The 26,576-nt window shown below is 41.4% G+C and overlaps 1 pseudogene; it reads right to left on the reverse strand.

Moving 5' to 3' along the window:
• Nucleotides 1-10,904: 10,904 nt before the first annotated feature.
• Nucleotides 10,905-26,086, reverse strand: LOC132349838 (protein phosphatase 1 regulatory subunit 3G-like; annotated as a pseudogene).
• Nucleotides 26,087-26,576: the final 490 nt, after the last annotated feature.

The raw sequence follows: 26,576 nt of genomic DNA on the forward strand, positions 1-26,576 counted from the left end.
CCTGATGATGTTGCCTTGCTTTGCTGTGTGCTTCCGTGGGTCCCAGTTGCACATTGGCCTTTCTGTGTTGTTTTTCAATTTGCTGTAATAGCAGTTACCCTGATTGTAATTTATATAACTTTAAAGAGGATCACACCATTCCTCTGCCTTACTCAGTTGCTTAGCTGAACACAGAACAGAGGCAATATAAAATTCTGGTTCACGCACAACCTGGGACAAGAAGGGGAATGAGCCATACATATATCGTGGAAAATTATAGTTTGCGGGTATAATTATATAGTGCTTTTTTCCCTAAAAGTATTTTTCTAGCCTTGAATTCATTTTATCTTCATTATCCCTGTGAATTAAGTTGGCAAGTATAAGGGGAGGTGGGGTGCTGAATTTTTAGGTCAAAGACTGATATGAATACAAATTATTTACTAAATGTAGAACCTTGGGCATATCAGTTAATTGCTCTGAGATTCACTTACCTCATCTGTTAAATGGGAATAATATCTGTGCTGCCTACCTCACAAGGTTTTTGTGAGGGTCAAATGGAATGTATGTGAAAGATTTGTAAATGGTAAGGTACTATATTCTTTTAAAAAATCTATTTATGATAAAAATTCTCAACAAAGTGGGTATAGAGGAAACATACCTCAACATAATAAAGGCCATACATAACAAACATAAAGCCAACATCATACTCAAGGGTGAAAAGCTGAAAACATTTTCTCTAAGATCAGGAACAAGACAAGGATGCCCACTCTTGCCACTTTTATTCAACATAGTATTGGTAGTCCTAGACACAGCAATCAGACAAGAAATATAAATAAAATGAATCCAAAATAGAAAGGAAGGGTGGTGGGGGGCAGTGGTGGGATGAACTGGAAGATTGGAATTGACATATATACACTAATATGTATAAAATAGATAACTAATAAGAACCTGCTGTATTAAAAAAATAAAATTAAATTTAAAAAAAAATAGAAAGGAAGAAGTAAAACTGTTAGTTTGCAGATTACATTGTATTATACGTAGAAAATCCCAAAGATGCCACCAAAAGAGTATTAGAATTCATCAAAGAATTCAGTAAAGTTGCAGGATACAAAATTAATATACATAATTTGTTGTGTTTCTTTGTGCTAATAACATAGTTATTCAGAAGTTTTCTTGATTTCTCTTTCTGAGCACAGAAGTTCAGAAAGAGAAATCAAGAAAATAATCCCATTTACAATTGCATCAGAAAGATTAAGATGCCTAGGAATAAATCTAACCAAGGAGGTAAAAAGTTATACTCAGAAACCTATAAGACATTTTTGAAAGGAGTTGAAAATGACACAAAAAATAATATTGTAATAACTTTGAATGGGGACAGACTTATTGTGGTGATCATCCCATAATGTATGTGAACATCAAATCATTATGTAGTACACATGAAACTAACATAATATTGTACATCAACTATACTTCAATTAAAAAATAAACTGGTCCAGGAAAGCTTACCCTGGGGAGGGTGACACATTTAGCGTCACAGCCTTGTTGGGTGACTGGGCTAACTGAGTGCCTCAGGTTTAATGAAAGGAACCATAGGTCACAGTGGTGATGGGTAATTCTGAGAGGAAAGAACCTTGTTTGCAGAAGATCTTTGAATTTCCAAAGGCTGGGCTGGTAAGATAAGTTCTGGAAGGAGAGAGAACATTTATATTTGAGGTGACAGAAGCCTAAGAATAGGGTGCTGTTTAAATTTATCTGAGATCTATCTCTGGGTGGACAATGTGTTGATTGCTCTCTGCTTGTCACCACCCACAGACCCACTCTGCACCCTACTCCATCCAAGGTGTGCCCTGAGGCCGACGTCTATGCCCTTCACAGATTCCCTTGGTTGGCCTCTGCTTGGGTTCAGTCAGTGGGAGGGGCCAGCAGGCATGGGTGCTGCTGGGAGGTGAGAAAGAAGGCCAGGGTATTTACTCCTCTAGCTCTTTGCCTACTGGGCCACACCACCTGACTGCCTCCTCTCAGCAGCTGCAGCTTTTGCCTGGTTCCAGACACAGGTCCTTCGCTTTGCCCTACTGGGGTAGCAATGGTTCCCCCAAAGAGTCACTTGTGGGTTCCCTTAGCCCTGTCCACACCCTTGCACATGGCTCCTTCCTTAAACATTTTTTCAACTTGGATGGTCCCACTGCTTCCTCCAGGACTCTGCCAATACAGGGCCTGAGAAAGGGCCCAAAGCTTCACAAAACATTCAGCTGTTAACCTCAAGAGTCTTGTTCAGTCTCCATGGCAGGGGAAAGGGGGAACTTCAATTGCAGAGCCTACAAGATGACCATACAGACTGCCAAACATTGAAAAAAATTTAATTAAAAATGGACAATGGTCTTGATCAGATATTTCACCAAATAAAATTTACAAATGGTAAGTAGGCATATGAAAAGATACTCAACATCACTGGTCATTAGAAAAATATGAATCAAAACCACAATAAGATACCCCTTCACATCCCTTAGGATGGCTAATATCAAAACAAATGAAACAAAACAAAACAAAATAAAAAACAGAAAATAAGTACTGGCAAAGATGTGGAGAAATTGAAACCCTGTGCCTTGCTGGTAGGAATATAAAAATGATGCAGCCGTTGTGGAAAACAGTGGTGGTTTCTTAGAAAGTTAAACACAGAATTTAGCATATGACCTAACAATTCCACTACTAGGTATATATCTCCCTCCCTCCATATTAAAAGCAGGGACTCAAACAGACACTTGTACATTAATGTTTATAGCAGCATTTTTCACAATAGCCAAACATAGTAGAACAACCCCTAAATTTATCAACAGATGGATGTATAAACAAAAGGGGTTCAAAAGAACATTATTCAGCCCTAATAAGCAATGATATTTTGATATGTCCCATAACATGGGTGAACCTTGAAAATATTATGCTAAGTGAAGTAAGCCAGATACAAAAGGACAAATAGATGATTCCACTTCTATGAAGTGCCTAGAATAGGCAAATTCATAGAGACAAAAAGTAGAATAGAGGTTACCAGGGTCTGACGGGAAGGAGTAATGGGGAGTTATTGTTTAATGGGTACAGAGTTTCTGCTTAGGATGTTGAAAAAGTCTGGAACTGTATACTGGTGATGGTTTCATAACATTGTGATTATACTTAACACCATTGAATTTTATCCTTAAAAATGGAAAATTTCATGTTCTCTGTATTTACCATGATAAACAATACAAACTAAAACAAGGTGATCGCCCCATGTAGAGCCTTTGAATTGGACTAAATGGCTCAAGGTAAAAGATAAAATGGGTGGTTTCAAAGGCTGATAGATATGAGAAACATATACTTGAATGGGGAGAGAGAACCATGGGGGCAGCAAGCAAGGAAACAGCTGACTTCAAAGTTGTGTTTTGAAAGAACTATATTTGGACAATGAGTTATGAGTTGAAGGGACATAGTCACTGCTGGGCCAATCATTTAACTGCAGGTCCAAGAATTTCCAGTTTGATTTCACTGCCTCAGTGACTAGGCAGTTTCTGGAGACAGATAAATACAAAAACATTCTTAAGTGGTCTTTAAAATAGGCATGGGTCTGGTGACAGGGATATTAATCAGAGGAGCAGGCTGTTGTGGCTCCAGAAATAAATTCTGTATTCTTTTCTGTTTCTTAGCTACCTCTCAAGGAGAACATTTATGGTTCATCTTTGCAGAGTGTGAGCTGGTAAACCTATCCACTAAGCATGATTTGTCACCAAACATGCCTCCTATGGAGGGTGCATGCTATTACAGGGCAGGTCCAGTGGTGTGCCAAAAACATCAGGTGGTTTGGGTTTTTAAGTCTGGAGAAGATAATTGAGGTCAGGGAAGATGAACTGCTAAGACAAAAATGGGAAGAAATATGAAGGAATGATTCTTGGAAGGAGAATCAGAGGGAATAGAGGAGGGAGGAGAGAAGAGGGATCAGAGGTTTGAAAGGAGCCAGGGAATAGCAAAAATTCTACAGTCTGTGTATTTATAATTGTCATATTTACATCTCTGGTCCAGGCCTTTCCCCTGGATTCTGGACTTGTATGTCCAGCCATCAACTCATCATGTTCCTTGGATGGAAATAAACATCTCAGTTAACATGTCCAAAACTGAACTCATTTCCCCTACACCCTCTATATCTCATCTGAGCCACCATTATTCTTCCAGACACTCAGGTTCCAAACCTGAGGAGTCTTTATCTCCCACCCAAAATCCTATGCATCAGGAATTCCTGTTGTCTCTCCTTCAGTGTCCACCCAAATTCTGACCTCCTTCCCCTGGTACTACCATCCTGGTACAAGCCACTTCTTGTTTGCATGAATGAAAAGACCTCCAATGCTCTAGTCGCTTCTGTCTATGTCCTGTGTAGTCTATTGTCTACCAAACACCAGAATAAGTTAAAACTCGTGTTAGATCATGTCACTTCTCCCTTCAAAACTTTGCAATGGCAACCATTTCACTCAGAGCAAAAGCCCAAATCCTTGGTCTCGGGAAGAAGATTCTATTCTCATGGCCTTTGCACATGCTGTTCCCTGTCAGGAAGGCTCTTCCCTCAGATAATCACATGGCTCACTCCAGAACCTTCTTTCAATCTTTGCTCACATTTCCCCTCTTCAGGGATGCTCACCCAAGACTACGGGTTTAAAATACATCCCACCCTACAGATTCTCTCAATTCTCTTATCTAGCTATACTTACATTTTTTCCTTAACTCTTATCACTTTCTAATATACTATATCATTTACTATTACATTATGTCTATTGTTTATTGTCATACCCCTACTAGGATAGATGCTCCATGAGGGCAACTACTTTGTCTTACTCACCAATGCACCCCAAGTTCCTAAAACAGTTCCTGGCACATAGTACGTATCTAACAAATACTTGTACGATGTGTGAATTGCCTAGCATGGCACCTCCCTGATATCCTGAAGTCTATTTTAAGTGGGTAATCTCTGTGGAAATTATGTCAGAAACTGTTTCCCATGTAGATGACTTGGTGAAAAACAGAAGCAACCTGCATACAAGCAGGAAGCAGAAGAGCCCAGGAGAAGAAAACCACAAACCCTCTTCCCCACACCCCACTCTTCTCCACACCCCACCCTTCCCCACACCTACTGTCAGAAGCTGCAGAAATCTCATGGGATGGAAGTGAGGCCACAATACTGAGAAGAGCAATGGTCAAGTCTGTGAGCCCCAGAACCAGACAGCCTGAGTTCAAGTCATGGGTCTTCCATTTACCACTCAGTGACTTTGAAACTCTCAGTGTTTTCATTTTCTTATCTGTAAGGCAAGGGTAACGAAGAGAATATACTTTAGATGTAATAATCACATGAGATAACCGCTGTAAGCATTTCCAACAGAGTCTGGCACATGCTCAGTGTGCAAGAAATTGAAAAGTTATTACTCATTGTATTTCCTGAGGCATGGAGGCTTCAACTGGCATTAGATGATATAGATATAACTATAACTATAGATACAGATCTTATAGGCAGGAGTCTCTATATCTTTATTTTTGTAGCTCAGAGAACCATGAATGATGAGTATATTTTTTCCATCCATATGTGAGTACAGTTAATACAGAACCTATGAAATTTACCTGGAGAAAGCATTAATATACACACATCTAGCATCAGAATAGGCATTCCTGATATTTTTCTGAAATATTTATACTAAAAGGCAAATACCTCCAATAAAATCTGCATTTCACCTAAACAAATAACAGCAAAATACTTTCTTCTAGATCAATAATAAAGAAAAATAACATAAAAATTTTAAACTAAACTTAATGTAGAATCAAGGGAGGAAAGAGATTGAGATATGTATTAGTAGTTTCTTAAAGTCTATATAAAGGTTATGTAAAATCTATTAGTAAACCAGACTCCTCAGTTCCCAGCACATTATTATCATTGATCCGTGCAAGATGCCTCTTACGTATGTATATATGTGTTTAATGTGTATCTTTTTATTTGTATATATTCTTGCACAGTGATTACTGTCTTTGTATTTTAATTTATGTAATGCAACTGTTACATACCTCTCACTGATTCTCGCTTTTGTCATTCAGCTCTGTTTTTAAGATCCATCCATGCTTTGTGTACATGGCTACTCTCTTGCTGCATAGTTCTCCACGGTGTCAATTTCCCAGTTAGGGACACAAGCTTGCTTCCATAAATAATGGCACAATGAACATTCTCAAGATGTATGACAATATCTTTGGGATACTCTTGGGATATATAGCTCCAGGAGAACTGCTCAGTCAGAGACTTTGTTCTTTTTGATATGACAAGGTACTACCAGCTAGTTCTTCAGAATGACTGAACCAGTCTCCATTCCCACCAGTATTTCTACCAGGTTTCCTATATCCCCACACTGTGGCTAGACTTGGCATTATTTGCTCTTTACATTTTTGAGAATCCAATAGGTGTTAAGTGGGATCTTGCTTTAATTTACACTTATTATTGGGTTGGAGTATCTCTTCATAGGCTCACTTTTTCCTTTTCTGTCATTTACTGTTCATATACTTTAGCCTATTTTCCGATTAGGCTGCTTTTCCTTTTTTTTTTTTTTTTCTTTTTCCTATTTTGTTATTGCCATTACTTTTATTTATTTATTTACTTATAAATTTTTATTGGACCCAATGTTTATTGCAGCACTATTTACAGTAGCCAGGCCATGGAAGCAATCTAAATGTCCATCGACAGAGGAATGTATAAAGAAGGTGTAGTACATATACACCGTGGAATATTACTCAGTCATAAAAAGGAACGAAATAATGCCATTTGCAGTGATACAGAAGGACCTAGAGATTGTCAAACAGAGTGAAGTAAGTCAGAAAGAGAAAGACAAGTATTGTATAATATTGCTTATATGTGGAATCTAGAAAAGTGGTACAGATGAACTTATTTGCAAAGCAGAAAAAGAGTCACAGATGTAGAAAACAAACTTATGGTTACCAAGGGGGGAAGAAGAGGTGGGATGAACTGAAAGATTGGGACTGACATATATACACTACTACATATGAAATAGATAACTAATGAGAACCTACTGTATAGCACACAGAACTCTACTCAATGTTCTGTGGCGACCTAAATGGGAAGGAAATATAAAAAAGACTGGATATATGTATATGTATATGTATAACTGATTCACTTTGCTATACAGCAGAAACTAACACAACACTGTAAAGCAACTATACTCCAATAAAAATTTTTTAAAAAGGAGTCTCTATATCTTTTATGCCCTTCTTTCCTCCTCACTCCTATCCAGAATGAAAGAGGGGCTGGCTCCAAGATAGTAACACAAAATTCTACTCATTCACCAAGCGAGAAGTTTGTTTGCCTTAGAGAGTGGGAGAGGGTAAGGGCTAAATTTAGAGAAGTAGGAAAGGAGGAATGTCAGCTGAGACAGCGAAAAACTAAACATCTATTCATGTGTATTTCATCTAAACTGAAAAATGCTTTGAAGAGAACAATACAGAAGACTTTTAAAAAATCTCATGTATCTGTGTACACTTCCTCACACCCACTCATACCCATACACACATAAATACATGCATTCACAAACATATATAAAAGTGTAGCCTAGCTTGCTTGTATACAGGTGTTTTGAGGATTAAATGAAATTATAACATATATTAAAAGCTCAGGAAAAAAAAATTGGCACATAGGAACCATCCAAACACATCATTAACAAAAGTTTGGGAGTACACACAGCAGGATTTGAACTCTGGTGATCTCTGAGTGGCATGATGAGTGACTATTCTTCTAACTGCTTCTGTGTATTTTCTGATGTTTCTGCAATTAGCCCCCACTGAGAAGTTGAGCAGCACAATATAGTTCAAAGAATGAACTCAGGAGCTTGTTGGCCTGGGTTTGAATGCGTGCTCCCTGCCTTAGGTAGGTGACATCATGCAAGTTACTCTCTCTGCCTCAGTTTCCCCATCTGTAAATCAGGGGTAATAGTCGTAGCTATCACACAGGGATGTTGTGGGGATTAGATGAGTTATTATGCAGAAAGTTGCTATTTTGGAGGTTGAACTACATCTATTTTGATGCCTCTGGTAACCTGCAGGTGATGGATAGACAAAGAAAACACTCAGGTCCCTGATTTCATGCTCTCAGATAATGTCCAGTCCTTGGCCTTCTGTGGCTCTCCTAGGCGTCATATCCATGTTTGCATGGTAGGGGGAGGTCCAGGGGGTAGGGAGAAGGGGATTCTACCCCAAGGAATGCTCACCTGTGAGTCCCAGCAGTAGAGTCAGCAGCAGGCAAGGAGGAGGAGGGTAAAACCAGGAGGTAGGGATGGGCATCATGCAGGCCTGATGTGCCTGCTCTGTCCAAATGTGTGAGCTGGGGAGAACCTGGACTTCCGTGCTCTGTGGAGAGGAGAGAAGCCCCCACTTCCTGTGATATAAGAAGTACCTATGATGGGGTGAAATCTAGACAGTAACCTGCTTCTAGATTCTAACAGTTCCTCCTTCTAGATGGTGAAATAGAGATCAGGCAGAGAAGGTGAGGAGTTACTTATCTTATGTTTTCAGAGAGATTGGACAATCTTAACAGAAATAAGGTTTCCTCCCCATCTGAAGTCTCTGCTCTCTCCACTGGGCCCCTCACCCCATTCATGGTGATTCCCCATTTGGAAGCCCCAAACCAAGAAGGATCTGTAGTTGTGGGCTGTGTCCCAAAGTCCCAAGCCCAGGACTCTAGGATGTGGCTGGCTTGTGGCCTCATTCTGCACCTGCTATAACCAAGAGATACTCACATGGAAAAAGGAAGAAGGATCGTAAGGGCATCTCAGCTTTGGGATAGAACCAGGTCTGCTCGTGAAAACAGTCCCTATTCCAACCCTTTACTGATGTAGCTGGTAAAACTTAGCCCAAATGCATCATGCAATGTGAACCTTAGAACTTGTATGGTCTCCATCCAACAAAGGAATCATTTCCTGACTTCTTTCAGGAGAGGAAGTGGGTTATATGACCCAGGAATTACACTCCCAGGCATTTTTTTCAAAGAAATGAAGACTATGTCCACATAAAACCTGTGCATGAATGTTACAGCAGATTTCTTTGTGTTTTTTTAAATGTTTTTAATTTTAAAAACATTTTTACCTTTACCCAATGGAAGTTTATTTCAAGTGGCAAATTTTACTAAAATTTAACTGCTTTATTAAGAAAAACTCTAAACATATAGTTATAAAAATACTACTTCTTTAGAAGTAGGGGTTGGCAGACTTTCTATAAAGGGCCAGATAGTAAATATTTTAGACTTTGCCATATAGTTTCTCAACTCTGCTCTTGTAGCAGAAAAGCAATTATGGATAATATGTAAATGAATGTGCATGGCTGTGTTCCTATAAAACTTTATTTATAAACATTGAAATTGGAATTTCACACAATTCTCATGTGTCACAAAAATAGTATTCTTCGTTTGAATTTTTTCAATTGTTTAAAAATGTAGAAAACATTCTTAGCTCTCAGGCCCTACAAGAACAGGCTTCAAGCTGAATTTGGCCCATGGGCTGTAGGATGTCTACCCTGGTTCTTATAAAGCGGCAGTGAAACCATCCCTCCTTAAAGATTAGCACTACAAAACGAATTGATTGTACTAGTCATGTGCTTGAACATGTGAAAACCAAAGAAAGACAAATTACCAAGGGATGACCTAGGTGTGAAGAAATCAAGTCCTCAGGAGGCTCACGGGCCCTGGTCATGCATGGCCACCTTATCTTGGCATCCACGGTCATCAGCAGTGAATGAAGAAGGCCAGCTGGACTGATGCCCACAGTCCTGACCTGTGCTGGGTGCCCACCGGGTTCCCAGCAGGATTTTCTTGCTGGTCAGCCTTCATCATTCAAGTCACCACTTCCTGCTGTGGCTCCAAGAGGAACAGAAAGCCACCTTTCTATTCCTCATCTCCTGGCTTGGAGTCCAGCCTCGGAGAGTCCAGCTTCTCTGACTGCTAATGGCTCAGGAGTCTAGCAGCTACAGTGTGCTTTGCCTACACAAAGGGGACTGCAGGCCACGGACCGGCTCTGGTGGCTCACAGCCAAGGCCTACAAATTACTCTGGCATTTCAACTCACCAAGCATCTTATCCTGCCGGGGGAAAGAACGACTTCTACAAAATATTTTTAAGAACACTCTAGCCCGTTATGGGAAATCTGGGCCTTTCCACATCAGAGAGGAAGAATGGAAGAATGGAATTTTGAAAATACTGTTGTTTGACTATTTTAAAGTGTAGCATCATCCGCTGAAGAAGATGGCCCGACTGCCAAGACCTCCCAAACTGACAAGAGCTGAAATATCAAGTAGTATCAGACGTGCCTGCGGCCTATACTTTTCAAAAAGACATTTGTACGCAAGCGCACAAGTCTCGGCAAACATTTCCCATATCCCAGTTAAGAGAAAAGGACAGCTCGGCCAAGGCCCCACCTGGTTTTCTCCCGCGGGCCCACAGGCCACACCTTCCCTCTGCGCGATGCAGCGGGATGCTTTGACCTCTCCCTGAGACCCGACGGGTCTCCTGCAGGGTGCAGGGCCTAAAACACGAAGTCCACAGTTGAAAACAAATCCCTAGGGTTTGCAGCCTCGCTCAGGGGTCAGGAGTCTTTTTTCGTGGAGAAAGCCACTGCTCGGAATCTTGAGGATGTCTTCCCATTCGAGGCAGGGTGAGAATTCCAGAGGCCTAAGCCACGGGAAATCGGCCGGGAAGGTAGGGCGCTATGCCTGGGCTCCGTGCCTGCTGGCGGAATCTGGGGTGCGAGCTTGTGGTGAGCGGCTCTTTCTCTCTAGGGGGATAGCGCTCAGCAAAGCGTCGCGGCTGCCTGAGCTCCACGTGTCGGTCGGCCCCTTCCCGCGGTCCCTGAGAGCGCTGCGGGGCTGAGGGCAGCGTGCTCAGAGCGCGTCTGTCAGGCTCACGTAGCGCAGCGTGTAGTTGGCCCCGCGTTGTTGTCCAGTGCTCGCCCTGGGCGCAGCGGTAGCAGACGGCGAAGTGGGCGGTGACTCCCGGCGCGTCCGCGTCTTCTCCCTACTTGGGCTGCAGGCCCGGGGACAGGCACAGTGCGAAGCGGAAGCTCTCGGCGCCCGGCACCTCCTTCGCGTCCCCGAGCTCCACTGAGGGCGCGTCCTGCGGCGGAGGCTCCCCTGGCTCGGGCCGCAGCTCGGCCGGCAAGTCCAGGAAGGAGCGCCCCTCGATGAAGGTGTGGCGCACGGCCCCGAGCAGCCCAGCACTCGGCCGGAGCCGGTCACCTCCGCGCCCCAGGGCACCGAGCAGTGCGCGCGTTCCATGCACACGCGCTGCTACCGCAGTCGCTCGGCTTGGGGAGCTCGAAGAGAGGCCGCAGCAGGGGAGGCGGCACGTGCCGGGGGTGGCGGGGTGGGGGGGCGCGGTCCCCGCCGCCGCGGCCAGCAGGCCCGGGAGGTACTCCAGGTCCTCGGTGCGTGCCGGGAAACTTCGGAGGCGGGAGAGCACGGCGCGCTGTACCTGCGGCTCCTCGGCCTCGCTGAAGTGCTTCATGCTGTCCAGGCTCAGTCCCAGCGCGTCCGCGAACTGCACCCGCTTCTTGCACTTGGCGCAGCAGCCGCCTGGCTGTGCGGCACGCCCTCCGCCCTCTCGCCGCCCTCCGCGCCCGGCCCGGGGCAGGCGGCTGCCAGCTGCTGCAGGAACCTGGCCGCCTGCAGGATCAGGTCGGAGGGCAGGAAGAAGGAGCGCGCGCGGCGGCTGCTTTCCAGCATCTCCTCCTGCTCCCGGAGGGCAGCCTCTTCCTGCGGGGACAGGGGCTCGGCATCTGGGCTCTGGGCCTCCGACCCTCCGCCGCTGTCACCGCCACCTTTTGTGCAGATCCCCGAGGCGGGCAGCTCCTCAGCTGGCGGGGGATCTTTAAAGGGCGCAGGACCTGGCGTCTTCAAACTTAGCAGCTGCGTCTCCCCCCCCACCCCCCCACCCCCGGACTCCAGGAAGTCATCTGGCCCCAGGGCTTGTCCTCTGGAGACATGATGCCTGGGTGGTGGAAAGAGCGCACCGTAGCAGATTTCTTGTAAAGCAATATACCTGAAGCATCCAAAATACAATACAATGATAAGTGAACAGTTTAATAAACTGTGATGCATCCATACGAAGAAATACTACTCAGAAATACAAAGGAATGAGTTAGTTATATGGACAACAGCTTGTAATTTTCTTAAAGGCATTATGTTGAGTGAACAAAGTCAATCTCAAAATGTCACATACCGTAAGATAAGACATATTACATTCCTGAACTTATATAGAGAACAGATTGGCATTTGCCAGAGTTTTGGGTTGGTGGGGATGGGCATCACTGTAAGGGGCTAGCACATGGGAGACTTTGTGGTCAGGGAATGTTCTGCATCCTGACCATGGTGGTGGTTGCACAAACGTACACATGAGAGGATCAACATAAGTCAAATCTGGGAATGTTACAAACTCAGCTATCAATAACAATCTCACAATCATTATACCATATTTACTGACTATTAAGTTACCAAAATTATAATATAATTATATTAGGGTGATGGGGATAGAAAGTGAGAATGTGTGGCATGAGGTCAGGAGTAACAGAACATTACTTCCACATCTTCCATAGTGGGATGTCAATTAAAAATGCCTAAGTGAGAGACCTTCAAGATGGCGGAGAGATCACCTTCCTCCCCACAAATACATCAGAAATATATCTACACGTGGAACAACTCCTACAGAACACCTAATGAACGCTGGCAGAAGACCTCAGACTTCCCAAAAGGCAAGAAACTCCCCATGTACCTGGGTAGGGCAAAAGAAAAAAGATAAAACAGAGACAAAAGAATAGGGATGGGACCTGCACCTCTGGGAGGGAGCTGCGAAGGAGGAAAGGTTTCCACACACTAGGAAGCCCCTTCACTGGCAGAGATGGGGGGGTGGGGGGAAGCTTCGGAGCCACAGAGGAGAGCGCAGCAACAGGGGTGCAGAGGGCAAAGTGGAGAGATTTCCGCCCAGAGGAGTGGTGCCGAACAGCATTCACCAGCCTGAGAGGCTTGTCTGCTCACCCGCCGGGGTGGGCGGGGCTGGGAGCTGAGGCTTGGGCTTCGGAGGTCAGATCCCAGGGAGAGGACTGGAGTTGGCTGCGTGAACACAGCCTGAAGGGGGCTAGTGCACCACAGCTAGCCGGGAGGGAGTCCAGGAAAATGTTGGACCTGCCTAAGAGGCAAGAGAACATTCTTTAGGGGTGCGCAAGGAGAGGGGATTCAGAACACCGCCTAAATGAGCTCCAAAGATGGTCACGAGGCACGGCTATCAGCGTGGACACCAGAGACGAGCATGAAATGCTAAGGCTGCTGCTGCAGCCACCAAGAAGCCTGTGTGCAAGCACAGGTCACTATCCACACCTCCCCTCCCAGGAGGCTGTGCAGCCCGCCACTGCCAGGGTCGCGTGATCCAGGGACTACTTCCCCGGGAGAACACATGGTGCGCCTCAGGCTGTTGCAATGTCATGCTGGCCTCTGCAGCCACAGGCTCACTCTGCATTCTGTACCCCTTCCTCCCCCAAGCCTGAGTGAGCCAGAGGCCCCTAATCAGCTTCTCCTTTAACCCTGTCCTGTCTGAGTGAAGAACAGACGCCCTCAGGTGACCTACAGGCAGAGGCGGGGCCAAATCCAAAGCTGAACCCCAGGAGCTGTGCGAACAAAGAGAGAAAGGGAAATATCTCCCGGTAGCCTCAGGAGCAGCGGATTAAATCTCCACAATCAACTTAATGTACCCTGCAACTGTGGAATACCTGAATAGACAACGAATCATCCCAGAATTAAAGCGGTGGATTTTGGGAGCAACTGTAGACTTGGGGTTTGCTTTCTGAATGTAATTTGTTTCTGGTTTTATATTTATCTTAGTTTACTATTTAGAGTTTATTATCATTGGTAGATTTGTTTATTGATTTAGTTGCTCTCTTCCTTTTTTTAAATATATAGATATATATTTTTTTCCATTTTTCTTTTTGTGTGTATGTGTATGCTTCTTTGTGTGATTTTTTCTGTAAAGCTTGGCTTTTACCACTTGACCTAGGGTTCTCTCTGTCCTTTTTTTTTTTCTGTCCTATAGATTTTAGCACTTGTTATCATGATGGATTTGTTTTTTGGTTTGATTGCTCTCTTCCTCCTTCTTTTCTTTCTTTTTTAATTAGTTTTAATAATTTTTTTATTTTTTATTTTAATAACTTGTTTTTATTTTATTTTTCCTTTCTTTCTTTCTTTTATTCTCCCTTTTCTTCTGAGCCGTGTGGCTGACAGGGTCTTGGTGCTCTGGATGCGTGTCAGGCCTGTGCCTCAGAGGTGGGAGAGCCGAGTTCAGGACATTGGTCCACCAGAGACTTCCCAGCTCCACGTATATCAAACGGCAAAAGCTCTCCCAGAGATCTCCATCTCAACGCTAAGACCCAACTACACTCAACGACCAGCAAGCTACAGTACTGGACACCCTATGCCAAACAACTAGCAAGACAGGAACACAACCCGACCTATTAGTAGAGAGGCGAACTAAAATCATAACAAGGTCATAGACACCCCCAAACACACCACCAGATGCGGTCCTATGCAGCAGAAAGACAAGTCCAGCCTCATCCTCCAGACCACAGTCACCAGTCCCCTCCACCAGGAAGCCTACACAGCTCACTGAACCAACCTTAGCCACTGGGGGCAGACACCAAATACAACAGGAACTACGAACCTGCAGCCTGTGAAGAGGAGACCCCAAACACAGGAAGTTAAGCAAAATGAGAATACAGAGTAACAAACAGCAGATGAAGGAGCAAGGTAAAAATGCACCAGGCCAAACAAATGAAGAGGAAATAGGCAGTCTACCTGAAAAAGAATTCAGAGTAGTGATAGGAAAGAAGATCCAAAATACTGGAAGTAGAATGGAGAAAATTCAAGGACCTAGAAGAACTAAAGAGCAAACAAACAATGATGAACAACACAATAAATGAAATTAAAAATTCTCTAGAAGGAATCAATAGCAGGATATTTGAGGCAGAAGAACGGATAAGTAACCTGGAAGATAAAATAGTAGAAATAAGTACCACAGAGCAGAATAAAGAAAAAAGAATGAAAAGAATTGAGGACAGTCTCAGAGATTTTGGGGACAACATTAAACGCACCAACATTCGAATTATAGGGGTCCCAGAAGAAGAGAAGAAGAAAGGGACTGAGAAAATATTTGAAGAGATTATAGTTGACAATTTCCCTAGTATGGGAAAGGAAAGAGTCAATCAAGTCCAGGAACCACAGAGGACCAATACAGAATATATCAAACGAGAATCATGCCAAGACATATTAATCAAATTATCAAAAATTAAATACTCAGAACAAATATTAAAAGCAGCAAGGGAAAAACAACAAATAACACCCAAGGGAATCCCCAAAAGGTTAACATCTGATCTTTCAACAGAAACTCTACAAGCCAGGAGGGAGTGGAAGGACATATTTAAAGTGATGAAGGGGAAAAAACTACAACCGAGATTACTCAACCCAGCAAGGATCTCATTCAGATTTGACGGAAAAATTAAAACCTTTACAGACAAGCAAAAGCTAAGAGAATTCAGCACCACCAAAGCAGCTTTACAACAAATGCTAAAGGAACTTCTCTAGGCAGGAAACACAAGAAAAGGAAAAGACCTATAATAACAAACCCAAAACAATTAAGAAAATGGGAATAGGAACATGCATATCAATAATTACCTTAAATGTAAATGGATTAAATGCTCCCACCAAAGGACATAGACTGCCTGAATGGATACAAAAACAAGACCCATATATATGCTATCTACAAGAGACCCACTTCAGACCTAGGGACACATACAGACTGAAAGTGAGGGGATGGAAAAAGATATTCAATGCAAATGGAAATCAAAAGAAAGCTGGAGTAGCAATTCTCATATCAGACAAAATAGACTTTAAAATAAAGACTATTACAAGAGACAAAGAAGGACACTACATAATGATCAAGGGATCAATCCAAGAAGAAGATATAACAAATGTAAATAGTTATGCGCCCAACCTCGTAGCACCTAAATACATATGGCAAATGGTAACAGCCAGTAAAGGGGAAATCGACAGTAACACAATCATAGTAGGGGACTTTAACATCCTCCTTTCACCAATGGACAGATCATCCAAGATGAAAAAAAATAAGGAAACACAAGCTTTAAATGATACATTACACAAGATTGACTTAATTGATATTTATAGGACATTCCACCCAGAAACAACAGAATACATTTTCTTCTCAAGTGCTCATGGAACATTCTCCAGGATAGATCATATCTTGGGTCACAAATCAAGCCTTAATAAATTTAAGAAAATTAAACGCGTATCAGCTATGTTTTCCGACCACAAAGCTATAAGACTAGATATCAGTTACAGGAAACAATCTGTAAAAAATACAAACACATGGAGGCTAAACAATACACTACATAATAAGCAAGAGATGACTGAAGAAATCAAAGAGGAAATCCAAAAATACCTAGACACAAATGACAATGAAAACATGATGATCCAAAACCTATGGGAGGCAGCAAAAGCACTTATAAGAGGGAAGTTTATAGCAGTACAATCCTAACTTAAGAAACAAGAAACATCTCAAATAAACAACATAAAATTACACATAAAACAATTAGAGAAAGAAGAACAAAAAAACCCTAAAGTTAGCAGAAGGAAAGAAATCATAAAGATCAGATCAGAAATAAATGAAAAAGAAATGAAAGAAACAGTAGCAAAGATCAATAAAACTAAAAGCTTGTTCTTTGAGAAGATAAACAAAATTGATAAACCATTAGCCAGACTCATCAAGAAAAAAAGGGAGAAGTCTCAAATCAATAGAATTAGAAATCAAAAAGGAGAAGTAACAACTGACACTGCAGAAATACAAAAAATCATGAGAGATTACTACAAGCAACTCTATGCCAATAAAATGGACAACCTGGAAGGAATGGACAAATTCTTAGAAATGCACAACCTGCCGAGACTGAACCAGGAAGAAATAGAAAATATGAACAGACCAATCACAAGCACTGAAATTGAAACTGTGATTAAAAATCTTCCAACAAACAAAAGCCCAGGACCAGATGGCTTCACAGGCGAATTCTATCAAACATTTAAAGAAGAGCTAACACCTATCCTTCTCAAACTCTTCCAAAATATAGCAGAGGGAAGAACACTCCCATACTCATTTGAAGAGGCCACCATCATCACCCTGATTCCAAAACCAGACAAAGATGTCACAAAGAAAGAAAACTACAGGCCAATATCACTGATGAACATAGATGCAAAAATCCTCAACAAAGTACTAACAAACAGAATCCAACAGCACATTAAAGGATCATACACCATGATCAAGTGGGGTTTATTCCAGGAATGCAAGGATTCTTCAATATACGCAAATCAATCAACGTGATACACCATATTAACAAATTGAAGGAGAAAAACCATATGATCATCTCAATCGATGCAGAGAAAGCTTTCGACAAAATTCAACACCCATTTATGATAAAAGCCCTGCAGAAAGTAGGCATAGAGGGAACTTTCCTCAACATAATAAAGGCCATATATAACAAACCCACAGCCAACATCGTCCTCAATGGTGAAAAACTGAAACCATTTCCACTAAGATCAGGAACAAGACAAGGTTGCCCACTCTCACCACTATTATTCAACATAGTTTTGGAAGTTTTAGCCACAGCAATCAGAGAAGAAAAAGAAATAAAAGGAATCCAAATCGGAAAAGAAGAAATAAAGCTGTCACTGTTTGCAGATGACACGATACTATACATAGAGAATCCTAAAGATGCTACCAGAAAACTACTAGAGCTAACCAATGAATCTGGTAAAGTAGCAGGATACAAAATTAATGCACAGAAATCTCTTGCATTCCTATACACTAATGATGAAAAATCTGAAAGTAAAAAGAAGAAAACACTCCCATTTACCATTGCAACAAAAGGAATAAAATATCTAGGAATAAACCTACCTAAGGAGACAAAAGACCTGTATGCAGAAAATTATAAGACACTGATGAAAGAAATTAAAGATGATACAAATAGATGGAGAGATATACCATGTTCTTGGATTGGTAGAATCAACATTGTGAAAATGACTCTACTACCCAAAGCAATCTACAGATTCAATGCAACCCCTATCAACCTACTACTGGCATTTTTCACAGAACTAGAGCAAAAAAATTCACAATTTGTATGGAAACACAAAAGACCCCGAATAGCCAAAGCAATCTTGAGAATGAAAAATGGAGCTGGAGGAATCAGGCTCCCTGACTTCAGACTATATGACAAAGCTACAGTAATCAAGACAGTATGGTACTGGCACAAAAACAGAAATATAGATCAATGGAACAGGATAGAAAGCCCAGAGATAAACCCACGCACATATGGTCACCTTATCTTTGATAAAGGAGGCAAGAATATACAGTGGAGAAAAGACACTCTCTTCAATAAGTGGTGCTGGGAAAACTGGACAGGTACATGTAAAAGTATGAAATTAGAACACTCCCTAACACCATACACAAAAATAAACTCAAAATGGATTAAAGACCTAAATGTAAGGCCAGACACTATCAAACTCTTAGAGGAAAACATACGCAGAACACTCTATGACATAAATCACAGCAAGATCCTTTTTGACCCACCTCCTAGAGAAATGGAAATAAAAACACAAATAAACAAATGGGACCTAATGAAACTTAAAAGCTTTTGCACAGCAAAGGAAACCATAAACAAGACCAAAAGACAACCCTCAGAATGGGAGAAAATATTTGCAAATGAAGCAACTTACAAAGGATTAATCTCCAAGATTTACAAGCAGCTCATGCAGCTCAATAACAAAAAAACCAACAACCCAATCCAAAAATGGGCAGAAGACCTAAATAAACATTCCTCCAAAGAAGATATACTGATTGTCAACAAACACATGAAAGAATGCTCAACATCATTAATCATTAGAGAAATACAAATCAAAACTACAATGAGATATCATCTCAAACCGGTCAGAATGGCCATTATCAAAAAATCTAGAAACAATAAATGCTGGAGATGGTGTGGAGAAAAGGGAACCCTCTTGCACTGTTGGTGGGAATGTAAATTGATACAGCCACTATGGAGAACAGTATGGAGGTTCCTTAAAAACTAAACATGGAACTACCATACGACCCAGCAATCCCACTAATGGGCATGTAACCTAAGAAAACCATAATTCAAAAAGAGTCATGTACCAAAACGTTCATTGTAGCTCTATTTACAATAGCCTGGACATGGAAGCAACCTAAGTGTCCATCATCGGATGAATGGATAAAGAACATGTGGCACATATATACAATGGAATATTACTCAGCCATAGAAAGAAACGAAATGGAGTTATTTGTAGTGAGGTGGATGGACCTAGAGTCTGTCATACAGAGTGAAGTAAGTCAGAAAGGGAAAAACCAATATCATATGCTAAAAGATATATATAGAATCTAAGAAAAAAAAAAAGGTCATGAAGAACCTAGGGGCAAGACGGGAATAAAGACACAGACCTACTAGAGAATGGACTTGAGGATCTGGGTAGGGGGAAAGGTAAGATGTGACAAAGTGAGAGAGTGGCATGGACATATATACACTAACAAACATAAAATAAATAGCTAGTGGGAAGCAGCCGCATAGCACAGGGAGATCAGCTCGGTGCTTTGTGATCACCTAGAGGGGTGGGATAGGGAGGGTGGCAGGGAGGGAGATGCAAGAGGGAAGAGATATGGGAACATATGTATATGTATAGCTGATTCCCTTTGTTATAAAGCAGAAACTAACACACCATTGTAAAGCAATTATACTCCAATAAAGATGTTAAAAAAAAAAAAGAATTTCCTTTGCATACTGACTTTCAAGTGAAGACTGACAATGCATTCCTAGGATCACAGCCTTTTCATCCACTCATACAACCAATATTTATTGAATGCTTTCTGGATGCCAAGTCCTGGGAGCTAAGCAGAAGGACCACAGTGGTGAATAGAATACAGTTGCCTTTTGGCTAAAGCTACCTGTCATTCAGTGTTGTTCAATTCTGCATAATGATGATGCTCTGCATCTGTTCAGAGTAATCCTTCATGTTACTTCCCTTCTGGGCTTGAATGCTACAGAAGATAATTATGTCATTCTTGAAAAATCCATGACAAGATTCTTCTGAGACATTTCTTCCCGGAGCCAAGTGGCTTCTTTGACTTGATGTCTATTTGAGACAGTAGGCATATGAATTAGGCAGGGGCTTTAGACAGCAATTCAGGATAGTGTTCCTGACACCTTCATAATGATCAAGTTTCACTGTTTGGGACAGTTGAAAAGAAATCACCACCTGTGTTTGTAATCATCTGATATTATTTACTTTCTTGCATAAATGCATAGAACATATGTTAAGATATAATTCTCCATGGATCTTTCTGTAGGTTTAAAGCCTAAATCTAATACTTGGGCAATATATTTCTCACTTTGTAATATTATTATTGTTACCTCAGATTGCACTCTATTCTAATTATTGCAAACACATCACTTTCCTTTCAGCCTTTTTCAATATCCTCCCATATTAATTAATTCTTCCCATTTGTTACTTCAATCATTTGCTCTTCACAAATGCATCCATCTCAGCCAATGAATATCAAACATACTCGAATTTCCTACACCTTAAAAAAATCCACCTCAACTTATCTTTCTCCTGAATGTGTTGCTTTCTCTCTTTCCTTCCTTGCGCAGTCAACTAACTTTCTTGAATGAGCAGTCCGAACCTAGTGTCTCCATTTATTCACTTTCTGTTTACTTCTCAGTCCTTTGGTATATGGATATCACCAGAACCACTCAACTGGAACTCGTCTTGGTAAGGTCTCTGGTCACCAGTGAGTTTTCTCTGCTGTGATAGTAAATTCTATGTATCAACTTGCCTGGGCAATGAGGGGGTTCAGATATTTGATTAAACATTATTCTTGGTGTGTCTTGGGAGGATGCTTCTAGACAGAAGCAACACTTGAATTGGGAGACTGAGCAAAGCAGATTGCCCTCCCCAGTGTGGGTGGGCCACATCCAATCTATTGAAGGCCTGATTAGGACAAAAAGGCTGAGTACGAAGAAGTCGCTCTCTCTGCTTGACACTATCTTTGAACCAGGGCATCCGTCTTCTCCTGCCTTCAGACTCAGACTGGACTGGACCCTCAGGTCTCCTGAGTCTCCTGCTTGCCAAGTGTAGATCTTGGTACTTCTCACTTTCCATAATTGCATCAACCAATTCATATATATATATATATATATATATATATATATATATATACACATATACACACACACACACACACACACACACACACACACACACACACACTGTTAGTTCTGTGTTTCTGGGGAACCGCAACTAATACAATCACTAGGTCCAACTTAGTTCTGCTTCACATCCTTATGGCATATGAAGTCATTCACCAAACTCTTCCTCTTCAAACTCTTTCCTCTCTTAGTATTGTCACACCCCTTTCTTCTACTTCTTATCTTATCTTTCTGACTCCAATTCTTTGGCTCTCCTCCTCTGAAATGTTCACTAAATTTGATATTTTAAAGTGATTCCTTTTTCTTTTTCTGTACTCTGTTCCCCAGTGGAATATTATTTCAACTTCAACTACTGTGTATTTGCTTTGTCTTCCAAGTCTTCACCTTTGTAAGTATTCATCCATCTGATCCATACACATTCTCCCTGTTGTCTAGGAGATGTTTCTCTCTGGATGCCTGCATGCACTTCAGACTTAACGCATTCAAGAGTAAGCACATTGCTTTGTGACCACCTAGAGGGGTGGGATAGGGAGGGTGATGCAAGAGAGAAGAGATATGGGGATATATGTATATGCATAGCTGATTCACTTTGTTATAAAGCAGAAACTAACACACCATTGTAAAGCAATTATACTCCAATAAAGATGTTTAAAAAAAAATTGGCTTGCAATAACTTCCAGCTGAATCAGTCTTCATTAAAGCCTTCCTGGAAGGGATTTTGGTGCACACCTGTCCTTAGTGTCTACTGTTTCCTGCAGTCAAGTGCTAAGACAGGGAACTTTCAACCCAAAGAGTGCACGGACTTGGAGACAGAAGTCTGACTCCTTCTCCTTGAAGAGGATGTAGGGGATGGAGGAATGGAATTTGGGGATGAATGCCTGAGAGTTTTATTATTAGCCCAGCGTGTCCTCCCTTCCTTCACCTTCATCCCTTGCTACCCTGAGTCCTTGACCTACTACTGTCTGCACCCCAGGCGTATGGCAGGTGTTTTCACACCAGATATTCCCAGCCATGCTGCCCAGAGGGGCTGGCGAGAGGCTGCATCCACCTTTTCCCACCCTGGGTGCCTGAGCCCTCAAGGTGATGTCGGTCTGGACTGGGGGCTGCTCATCCTGGACCACCCAGCAGGCAAACTTCTTGCCATCCAGAGTAACCTCTGCCTGCAAGGTGTGTTCCAGAGAGTAGGTCCCGTCTGGGCTTCTGATGACCTGAGGGGACTTCATGGTTTGTGTCTTATGCTTGTTCTCCATCTGGGTGATGTGCAGGTTGGAAGGGTAGAAGTGGCTCACATGGGTACAGCCACTATGGAGAACAGTTCGGAGGTACCTTTAAAAACTAAAAATAGAACTACCATAGGCTCCAGCAGTCTCACTCCTGGACATTATCTGGAGAGAACCATACTTTAAAAAGAAACATGCACCCCAACGTTCATTGTAGCACTATTTACAATAGCCAAGACATGGAAGCAACCTGAATGTCCATCGACAGAGGAATGGATAAAGAAGATGTGGTACATATATACAGTGGACTGCTAGTCAGCCATAAAAAAGAACGAAATAATGCCATTTGCAGCAACATGGATGGACCTAGAGGTTAACATACTAAGTGAAGTAAGTCAGACAAAGACAAATATCATAGGATATCACTCATATGTGGGGTCTAATTTTAAAAACAATACAAATGAACTTATTTACAGAACAGAAACAGACTTACAGATATCAAAAACAAACTTATGGTTACTAAGGCAGAAACGTGGGAGGGGGGAGCGATAAATCAGGAGTTTGGGATTAACATACACGCACTACTATATATAAGATAGATAATCAACAGGGGCTTATTATATAACACAGGGAACTCTACTCAATATTCTGTGATAACCTATATGAGAAAAGAATCTGAAAAAGAATGAATATATGTATATGTATAACTGAATCACTTTGCTGTACACCTGAAACTAACACAACATTGTAAATCAACTATACTCCAATAAAATTTAAAAACTAAAATAAAATACAGACCATAACACTAATAAAGACTATTGAAAACACTGGAAAGAAACAAAGAAAAGTGGTTCACATGGCACGTGAGATTCACTTTCTGATGCATATGGATTTGCATCCCAGAGGGCTTGGTGGTGATCTTCAGGGTGGGGACAGCTAAAGACAGAAACAGAAAGAAACATCCATTGAAATTACCCCAGCCTGCCTGCCCTCTATGTCTTCTTTTCCCAGGAACCAGCCACAAGATCTCTCACGCTCAAAAAAGTTACCTTTTTAAAAAAATTAAAGAAATACTTTTTTCTTTGATGCTCAGTGTAAGGCAAATAGAGCTAAATGTTAAATTAATTAAATAGGTGTAGGGTATTAGAGCACTGCTTTCTGTATCTATAATCTTTGGTATGTTGTGTTTTTGTTTTTATTTATCTCAAGGTATTATTTAACTTCCCCTGTGATTTCTTCTTTCACATACTGGTTATTTGAGAGTGTGTTGTTAAATTTGCACATATTTTTGATTTTCCTGTTCTTCTTCAGCTATTGATTTGTAATTTCATTCAATTGTAATCAGAAAAGCTATTTTCTATAATTACAATCTTTCAAAAAATCTTAAGACTTTTCTTGCTGCCTACCATGTGTTCTATCCTGGAGGATGTTCCATGTGCACTTGAGGGGGATGTATATTAGGGTCTTGTTCAGTGGAATGTTCTGTACATGTCGGTGAGGTCCAATTGATCTGTAGTGTTATTAAAGTCCTCTCTATCCTTATTAATATTCATTCTGGTTGTTCATTTATTATGGAAAGTAAGATATTAAAATCTCTTTCTATTGTTTTATTTCTCTGTAATTCTCCCTTCCATTCTGGAAATATTTGCTTCTTATATTTAGAGTTCTGACATTTGATATACAAATATTAGTTATATTTTCTTGGTTGAATTGACCCTTTTACCACTATATAATGTCCTCTTTGTCTATTGTATCCATTTTTTACTTAAATTCTATTTTATCTACTATTAGTATAGCTACCCCTGCTATCTTTTGGTTACAATTTTCATGGACATGTTTTTCCTTTCTTTCACTTTCAGCCTTTGTATGCTCATAGATCTAAAGTGAATCTCTTATAGATAGCATGTACTTGGATCCTTGTTGTTTTTTCCCCATTTAGTCAATCTATGTCTATTTATTGAGGAGTTGAATCCATTTACATTTAAAATAATTACAAATGGGGAAGGACTTCCTATTGCTATTTTGTGAATTATTATCTGTATGTCTTGTATCTTCTCCCCTCCTTTCCTCTCTTAATACCTTCTTTTGACTTTCATTGGTTTTGTTTATTTCTGCTCCAATCTACTCTAATCTTTTTATTTTCTTCCTTCTGCTGGCTTTGTATTCTGAACAGAGGAACATACTCACCTCAGAGTATTTCACAATTTTAATTCAGATGCTGGCAATGGGAAGGACACACTGATTGTCCCCAGAGAATAAAAGAACAGCAGAGCTTGGGGTACAATTCTCAGAGCAGACCAGGTAAATGGCAAGTGGCAGGAGAGTTAATTAACCCCTCCTGGAGGGCTTTTCTGGAAGAAAAGTTCTGGAAGTGGGTGACACTCACAACTCCTCCTTCTAGTCTCATGATTCCCCAGACCTACTCCTGGCCATAGTAGGAAGACACACTCACTCATTGACTTCCTGTGGGTGGGACAAGGTCCCTGACTGAATTGTGGTGACCCCTCAGGTACTTGCCACCATGTTCCAATCACATTCCAGTTGGAAATAGGTGAGTGGAATTGTGCAGGCTAGAAGAGATTCTGCTTGCCTGATGATTCCTTTGTTTTGGCTCAGTCGATATTGGGCATTTGGGGGCAAACTTCACCCAGGTTGAGATTTCATCCTGAATCCAGAAGCTAAGATATAGCTACAAGTATCTGTTTCTAATATTCAGGATCAGAAAATAGGTCATAATAGACACAATGCATATTTCTGAGCCCAGGTTTGTCCTGAAATTTCAGAATGACTAGTCAGCCTTCCAGGTCCCAGTTTTCCAACTTTTTGGACCATGCAATGCACACATTTAGTTGCCTTTTTCCTACCCCCAATGTTTTTACTTCAGAATGTCCATGTGTTATGTTCAGTTTCTGGTGGTGTTGGCCATCACAGAAGGGCCCTAGCCTCTCAACCTGGCTTGATTGAATATTAGACATAGGACCCCAGAATGAATAACCAGAAGGGTCATCAGCAGGATACCAGCTTACTGGGTTGTTTGTGAATGAAGGGGCCCAGGACCCAGTATGTGATAACGATGTAGTGCATATTGCAGAGTTTGTAAAAGTCTACTTTTAGCAGACAAGGGGATGGAGTTTATCAGATAATTTTCACCGTTCATGGACACATAGTTGCCTGGGCCAGATATATGGACATGTCAGGATGCCCTTTCATTAACTTCACACAGTATAGGTGCTACCATACCATGTGACACATCACTGATGCAGATGGAATCAATCTGTTTGGTTGGTCATTGTGCTTTCCATTTAGAATACTTTGGGGAATTGTCTTCCACTGAAACCATAGATTACTTATCGTTCTGGCCCAGTCCCATTGAACCACTAGACAGGCGCTTGTGGGGACAAAGAAGACATTTTGCAGCCCCGGTTTACAGTACCTCCAGCTTTGACTGGCATTGAACTCTCAGCTTGTTTTACCGGAACTCTTCACCTGAAGTTCCTGTAAGAAATGTCAAATCATTGATCATGTTCCTTGCCTTGGCCCAAGATGTTCTGAGGTTTGGTATAGATCAAGATGAGGTCTCATTACACATCCTTTCAGCCATGTGTACTGGCACAAAACTATAAAAATTATAAATGTGGTTGCCGTATGGGTGAGAAGGAGACCAATGCACAGAAAGGAGGATGGCACCTTCCTTGGGCATCAGGATATGAGGATGGCCAGCAGAATAGCAGGCAATTAAATAAACATATTTACAATGAGGACAAATACATTTCTATTAAATGAGAAATGTCAAATAGAATTTGTGTCAGATTTTTCTTTATGTTCTGGGATCAGAGACAAGGCCTCAAGCTAAGGACAAGGTGTTCATAACCAACATACTGTGTTCAAAGAGTGACCTGGAGAAAGAGCCATCTCCCATTTTCTGCAAGCTCTTTTATGATGCAAAAGCCCACTCATCCAAAATAAGTGTTGATACTTGCATTCTCCATGAAATTGATATTTTTCCTAATGGG

The sequence above is a fragment of the Balaenoptera ricei genome, chromosome 15 (genome assembly GCF_028023285.1).
Source record: "Balaenoptera ricei isolate mBalRic1 chromosome 15, mBalRic1.hap2, whole genome shotgun sequence".
Lineage (NCBI taxonomy): Eukaryota > Metazoa > Chordata > Mammalia > Artiodactyla > Balaenopteridae > Balaenoptera > Balaenoptera ricei.